The sequence below is a fragment of the Eriocheir sinensis genome, chromosome 43, assembly GCF_024679095.1.
Source record: "Eriocheir sinensis breed Jianghai 21 chromosome 43, ASM2467909v1, whole genome shotgun sequence".
Classification (NCBI taxonomy): domain Eukaryota; kingdom Metazoa; phylum Arthropoda; class Malacostraca; order Decapoda; family Varunidae; genus Eriocheir; species Eriocheir sinensis.
Genome location: NC_066551.1, coordinates 4,938,706 through 4,946,205, shown reverse-complemented (window position 1 = coordinate 4,946,205; position 7,500 = coordinate 4,938,706). Strand labels below are relative to the sequence as shown.

At 46.0% G+C, this 7,500-nt stretch overlaps 1 protein-coding gene and 1 long non-coding RNA gene across 3 annotated transcripts in view; one reads left to right on the top strand and one right to left on the bottom strand.

Moving 5' to 3' along the window:
• LOC127010342 (uncharacterized) overlaps positions 1–2,101 on the top strand; it is a 46,640-nt gene extending 44,539 nt beyond the window's left edge. Inside the window, exon 3 of the long non-coding RNA XR_007763108.1 lies at positions 1,114–2,101. This is a non-coding gene — a long non-coding RNA (uncharacterized LOC127010342). The remainder of the gene's footprint in view (positions 1–1,113) is intronic.
• Positions 1–7,500, bottom strand: part of LOC127010340 (uncharacterized) — a 138,432-nt gene that overhangs the window by 49,518 nt on the left and 81,414 nt on the right. The window lies entirely within an intron of this gene.

Here is a 7,500-nt window from a genome sequence, read left to right as displayed (position 1 = left end):
TCAAACTTGATATTAATCCTCCTTTTCAGCAACCACTAACAACTCAGAACACCGTAACCTGTATCATCGCTTCATTAACTCTCATTCATTACGTTCATGACAGGTAAGACAGGTATGAATCCAGAAATTAATGGCCTCACCTCTGATGATCACATTACACACTAGACTTAACCTGGAGATTTTTGTGAGGTCTCTGCGTCGCCCGAGTGTGCAGTCATCGTGTTTTTGCTTGCGAGGGAGCGGACCGGTAACACTTCCAGGCCGACGTGTGCACCTGGGCTTGGAGACGCGCCCCTTAATCACGAGTTCCCGCAGTCACTCCTTGCAAGTTTAATTTTCACGGCTGTTTTTTACCAATCACGGCGCCATGACGTTAAGAGAGGATGTTCCGTTTTTTTTTTTTTTGTTCTTTTTTTTTTTGTATTTGGCACCATGAGGTTGAGAGAGGATGTTCTGTGAGTGTTTTTTTTAAGTTTTTTTTTATGTATTTTATTGCGTTTTCCACCTCTCCTGTTGTCACCTGTGTTTTCCCTTTTAGTTAATTTTCTTGATCTTCATTTTTGTTTTAATTTATATATATATGATCTTATGTGTTTTTTTGTCTTTATTACGTCTTCTATTTCCCCTTGATGCTCTGGTCCTTCTTTCAAGTTTATTTTCTTTGTCTTGATATGCATTTTTTTACTCTCCCTTACCATCATAAACTCAAATTAACACTCCTCAATTTTCTCTCTCACTCATGTTTTTTCTGTTGTCTCTATTAAGTCTTCCATCCCTTCTCGTTGCTTTGGTCTTTCTCTTAAGTTTATTTTCTTTATGGCTTTAGTGTTTTGTTTTACTCTTTCTCATCATCATATACTCAACAGCTCAATTTCTCTCTCTCTCTCTCTCTCTCTCTCTCTCTCTCTCTCTCTCTCTCTCTCTCTCTCTCTCTCTCTCTCTCTCTCTCTCTCTCTCTCTCTCTCTCTCTCTCTCTCTCTCTCTCTCTCTCTCTCTCTCTCTCTCTCTCTCTCTCTCTCTCTCTCTCTCTCTCTCTCTCTCATCCACTACACTCTTCCACCTGAATGCCTCTCTCACTCCATCACCAACTCTCGTTATCTCTCTCTTTGACAGCTGCTGATGAGAAGGAGATGGGGGCACAGATTCAAGGGCCAGCTGGAGGATCACACTGGGCTAACCTTAACACTGAACTCGACGCTATGAACTCTGTGCCCTGACTGAACCCTGAAGTGTGGGTCTGGGATAACCACTACAAGAACCAACAGTAAGGAAATTGAACACCGAGGAAAATAAATATTACTTGAACTTTGGACTGTAAAAAAACAATAAAATAGTCGAGAAACACAAACTAGCAAGACATAGAATAGCTAAGTAATAAAATAATGAGAAGGAAAAAGGAAAAAAATAGGAGAGACGACGAAGGCAGATCTCCACAGCTTACTACTACTACTACTACTACTACTACTACTACTACTACAACCTCCACTACCACCAAGGCTCCACATCAGCTCCCCCCAACGTCCGTGTGAAAGGTAAGGAACATAATGTATTTCCTGACCCCCTGACAAACGCATCTACTATATTGCTCTACCGCCCGGGGCCACAATCTTCGGTAGCGGGGCCAAGGATGTCGTGAATGAATAGCTCTTTACCATTGTAGTATTGTAGCGGCGATAGGACGTCCCTGGGCCATGAGGGGAGGAAGGGTGCCGCTGGGAAAGTGACGGAGGGTGGGGAGGAAAGCGAGGGAGGGAATGTGGGGCGAGGAAAGGGCGCTGGGAAAGTGTTCAGGTGGGGAGAGTGTTAGGAAAGATATGGATGGTTGGGAGAAGAGAAGGGGGGAAAGGGGTGAGAAGGGGTGCCTTGAAAGAGGAGCGTGGGGAGAAGAGGGGGTAAAGAAAGGGTTGAGGAAGGGGTGTTAGGAAAGATATAGAGGATGGGGAGAAGAGGAGGAAGGAAAAGGTGAGGAATGTGTGCTTTGAAAGAGGAAGATAGGGAGAAGAAGGGGAAGAAAAGGGATGATAAAGGGAAGAAAAGGGAAGGAAAAAGAAGAGGAGAGGAAAAAGGAAAAGAGTGAAAAGGGAGCAACAGGAAAGAGAGAAAGGTGGGAAGGTAGGGAAAGAGAGGTGGGAGAAGGGGAGGAAAAGGGGAAATGGATGGAGGGGAGTGGTTGCAAAGGTCGAGGTGAAAAGGTCAACAGGAAAGAAAGGGGGGTGGAAAAGAGGGAGGAGGAACAGTACTAAATTTACTGTGAAAGTGAAATGACTGACATGAATTGGAGGAAAGAAGAGAATTAGGGGGGCGAGGAAAGGGAGGGAAAGGGGGGGGTGGGGAGGAGGAATAGGGGGAACTATGTTAGACTTTAAGGGGGGGGGGAGGGAGGGAAGGAAAGGGGGGGGGAGGAGGAATAGGGGGAACTATGCTAGACTCTCAGGGGGGGGGGGAAGGGAGGGAAGGAAAAGGGGGAGGGGAAAGGGGGAATAGGGGGGAGCTATGCTAGACTCTCAGGGGTGGGGGGGGGAAGGGAGGGAAGGAAAGGGGGAGGGGAGGGAAGGAATAGGGGGAACTATGCTAGACTTTCAAGGGGGGGAGGAAAGGGAGGGAAAGGGGGGGAGGGGAGGAGGAATAGGGGGAACTTTGCTTAACTCTCACTTTCTATCTCTCCTCGTTCTCACCTTTATCATCACCCTCTCCCACCCCCTCCCATCCTCCCCCTTCCCCCCCATTCCCAGGCCCGGCAATCAAGGGTCGTTTAGGGGTGGCGGTGATGGGTGATGGATGGGTGTAGGGGGACATAAGGGGGACATTCTTCACCCATTTAAAGTCACTTAGGTCGTCTGGTGTAATTGTTGCGTGAGTCTCTTTGAACCCATTACCGACGTGAGACTGAGATTAGGAGGAGGAGGAGGAGGAGGAGGAGGAGGAACGTGGTAGTCGTGTCCATGGAGAAGAGGAAGAGGAGGAGGAGAAGAGGGTGGTTGAAGTGTAGTGGAGGAGAAGGAGGAGGAGGAGAAAAAGGAAGAAGAAAGAGAAGAAGAATGAGAAAAGAAGAGAAAAGAAGGAGAAGAAAAAGAAGAAGAATGAGAAAGAAAGAAAAAAAAGGAGATGGAAAAGTAGGCGGAAGAGGAGGAACGACACACACACACACACACACACACACACACACACACACACACACATACTCAAACACATCCCCACCTCCACACTCCCCTTCCTTCCCCCCCCTCCCACCTCCTCCCCCCCCACACCAAGTCAATCACAGAAGCACTCGGGGACAGCACAATCGGAGACAGCCGCGTGAGTGACTTGTCTCGATGCAGAAGAAACGCCACTTCCAGGAACGTGACTCGACTGGCGGAGAGGTTGTGTGTTCCGGCGCAGGTAATACAGGTAGATGAGGCGGCCGATCCATACTACACTTTCTCTTTCTATTAATGGCAAGCGACCCCTTTCCCTTTCTACTTCTTTTCCCTTTCTCCTTCTTCCTTGTCTTTGTTTTTCCTCTTTCCTCTTTTTCCTCTTTCCCTTCTCTTTTCCTTATCCTCTTTTTCCTCGTTCTTTTCCTCTCTTTCCATCCTCTTCTCCTTTTCCTATTTTTCCTCTTTCCCTTCTCTTTTCCTTATTCTCTTTTTCCTCGTTCTTTTCCTCTCTTTCCATCCTCTTCTCCTTTTCCTATTTTTCCTCTTTCCCTTCTCTTTTCCTTATTCTCTTTTTCCTCGTTCTTTTCCTCTCTTTCCATCCTCTTCTCCTTTTCCTCTTTTTCCTCTTTCCCTTCTCTTTTCCTTATCCTCTTTTTCCTCGTTATTTTCCTCTCTTTCCATCCTCTTCTCCTTTTCCTCTTTTTCCTCGTCAATATCTTTATTTTTCATTTATTAGTTTTCCTTCTTGTCTTACTTTTTCTTTCTCTTCCACATCATCGTCCTTATCTCCAATTTATTTATTTATTCATTAGTTCTCCTTGTCTTCCTTCTTCCCCCTTCTTTCTTTCCTCTGTCCCTCCCTTCCATCACCCCCTCTTCTCATCCTCATCAGCCATTTCTTCCTTATATCTCTCCGTTCCTTATTATTTAGCGTCTTCTCAGCTTATTCATCTCTCCTCTCTTTCTCTCTTCTTTGTTTCCCTTTCTTCTTCCTTTTTCTCATCCCCGACCCCTTCTCTCTCTCTCTCTCTCCCTCTTATTTTTGCTTTTTATTCTTGTTCCTCTTATTTTTTATCTTGTTTTTGGTTTCGCTCTTCTCCCTCTTGAACCTCCTCTTTCCTCTTGATCGTCCTCTTGCGTCTTTGGTTAGTCATATTCGCCCTCTTTTTTTTCCCTCTCTCCCTCTTGAAGTAAAAACCCGTCTTGATTTGCCTTTGTCTTTAAGCGAGTCACCCCCGAAGTCTGTTACATCATTCCTCTGTTGCGTTGTATCTGTTGTTTTTATCTTTTTCTTTTTATTATTTGTTGTTGTTATTGTTCTTGGTATATTTGCTGTTCATCTTTTTCTCCTTGCTCTTTGGTTGGTTTTAATTAGTATAGTTTTTTCATTTTTTTTTCACTCGAGTATTTCTTATTCTTATTCTCATTATCTTCCTTATCATAGTCATTATCTTTATTCTTCTTCTACTCCTTGTTTCCCTTCTCATCATCATCATCATCATCCTCTTGTTTATCAGTATTTATCAGTTCTCGTCTTTCTCCTTTTTCCTGCTCCTTCTCCTCCTCCTCCTCCTCTTCCTCTTCCAGCTCCTCCTCTGCAATATCATCATTCTCCTCTCTTCTTTTCCTTTACCTCCATTTTCCTTCTCCTCCTCCTCCTCTTCCAGCTCCTCCTCTGCAATATCATCATTCTCCTCTCTTCTTTTCCTTTACCTCCATTTTCCTTCTCCTCCTCCTCCTCTTCTAACTCCTCCTCTGCCCAATCATCATGCTCCTCCTCTCTTCTTTTCTTTTCCTTCTCATTTTCCTCCTCCTTCTCCTCCTCCTCCTCTTCTAACCCCTCCTCTGCCCAATCATCATGCTCCTCCTCTCTTCTTTTCCTTCTCATTTTCCTCCTCCTTCTCCTCCTCCTCCTCTTCTAACCCCTCCTCTGCCCAATCATCATGCTCCTCCTCTCTTCTTTTCCTTCTCATTTTCCTCCTCCTTCTCTTCCTCCTCCTCCTCCCCTTCCTCATTATTCATCATTTCTCCTCGTCATCTGCAGTTAAGTCACACTCAACAAAGCGTCGTCTGTCTCGCGGTTATTGTTATTGTTGTTTTTATTGTTGTTGTTGTTGATTGGCGCCGTTGTTCTCGTGTCTCGTGTGTGTAATGGAGGCGTCCTGAGGGAAAGCTTCCTGTGTTTGTTGAACGATCCTCGCGTGATGCGTCCCCTGTGTTGCATTGCGTATTGTGTAGGGCGACGTGTGTTGGGGGTGTGTGTGTAGGGGGGGGGAGGGGAGACGTGCGCGTGTGTGTGTGTGTGTGTGTGTGTGTGTGTGTGTGTGGACATATGATCCCGAAGGAGAGAGTGGAGGGATTGAACCGGATGACTGGATGATTGGTTCAGATGATGGCTGTGTGTCTGTCTGTCTGTTGGTCTGTCTGTCTGTCTGTGCGATTGGCTATGTGTTTGTTTGTTCGGCTGGCTTACTGGGTGACTGACTGACTGGCTGATTGACTGTATGAATGACTGATTGCCTGACTGACTGAGTAACTGGCTGGATGACTGTATGGGTGACTGACTGACTGCTTGAACACTGCCTGACTAACTAGCTGACTGACTGACTTGCTTGGTGACTGACTGACTGACTGCCTAATTAACTGCTTGCACACTGCCTGACTAACTAACGGAGGGGGTGACTGACTGACTGATTGCCTAAGAGACTGAAATGCTGTGTAACTGGCTATCAATGTGTGTGTGTGTGTGTGTGTGTGTGTGTGTGTGTGTGTGTGTGTGTGCCAGATGGACTACTTTCAAGGTAAACACGTTGGCTCATTACCTGCCCGAGCAACCAATTAGTGAATCCATTAGGCGCCAGGTATGCCATGAAGCGCTCTGATTGCACGCCGCGACCCGCCAGAGACCGTTAAGCAATCATTACTCGAGTACTCAAGGTGTTTTTTCTATATGTGCGCCGGAAGGGATCTTGATAACAGGCGTAACTAAAGGGATGACGTAAGTGGATCATAAGTAATTTGTTTTTTGTTGTGTTGTGTTATGTAAGTGGCCGTGACAAGTGTGTGTGTGTGTGTTTGTGTGTGATTGTTCAGGGGAGAGGAAGGAGGAGGAGGATGGAGAGGAGGGTGGTGACAACGATGATGGTGATTGAGAAAGAAGGTATTGATGATGAAGGAGAAGAGGGGAGAGAAAAACAAACAGGAGGAGAAGAGGAAGAAGAGTAAGATGATGAAGAAAAAGCAGAGAAATACAAAATAAAAGAAAAAAGAAGAGCAAAAAGAAAAAGAAAGAAGATATTGATGACGAAGGAGAAGAGGAGAAAGAAAACAAACAGGAGGAGAAGAGGAAGAAGAGGAAGATGATGAAGAAAACGCAGAAAAATAGAGAAGAAAATAAAAAAAAGAGCAAAAAGGAAGAAATAAGAAGAAGGAGGAGGAGGAGGAGGAGGAGGAGTATAGTACGATAATATGACGCGATTTATCAGAAGAAAGGAAGAAGAGGAAGAAGAAAAAGAAGAACAATAACAAGACCAAGAGGAAGAGTGATAATGAGGCAATACGTAAAGAACAAAAAAAGTGGAGAGGAAATGGAGCAGGAGGAGGAGGAGGAGGAGGAAGAGGAGGAAGAGGAGGAGGAGGAGGAGGAGGAGGGCAGTATCGCTTAATCACCTCGTTGTTTAGTTTTTACCGTGACGAGACGCAAAGTGGGTCACGGAAGAGGAGGAGGAGGAGGAGGAGGAGGAGGAGGAGGAGGAGGAGCAGGAGGACCAATGGGAGTACTAAGTGAACAGTTGACTCCCACTCCTCTCCCTTTCTCTTCTCCCTTCTCCTCTCCCCCTTTTCCTCTCCCTTTCCCTTCCCCTCCCCTCCCTTCCCTCTTCTCCTCCCTTTCCCTTCCCCTCCCCTCCCTTCCCTCTTCTCTCTCTTTTAATAATTTCTCTCCTGTCTATTCCCTTTTCCTCCTCTCTTCTCTCCATCCCTCCCTTTCCTCTCCTGTCTATCCCCTTTTTCCTCCCCTCTCCTCTCCATCCCTCCCTTTCCTCTCCTGTCTATCCCCTTTTCCTCCCCTCTCCTCTCCATCCCTCCCTTTCCTCTACTGTCTATCCCCTTTTCCTCCCCTCTCCTCTCCATCCCTTCCTTTCCTCTCCTGTCTATCCCCTTTTCCTCCCCTCTTCCCTCCATCCCTCCCTTTCCTCTCCATATTTCCTCCGTTTCCTTCATTTTTCCAGTCTCTGTTTCTCTCATCCATTCTTCCTTCATCTCCTTCGCAATCTTCCGCAATCTCTAACTTCATCTCAAAGTCCATCTCGCCTTTCTTTTTTCCTTCGTAACTTCCTTCCTTCCTTCCTTTCTTCCTCCT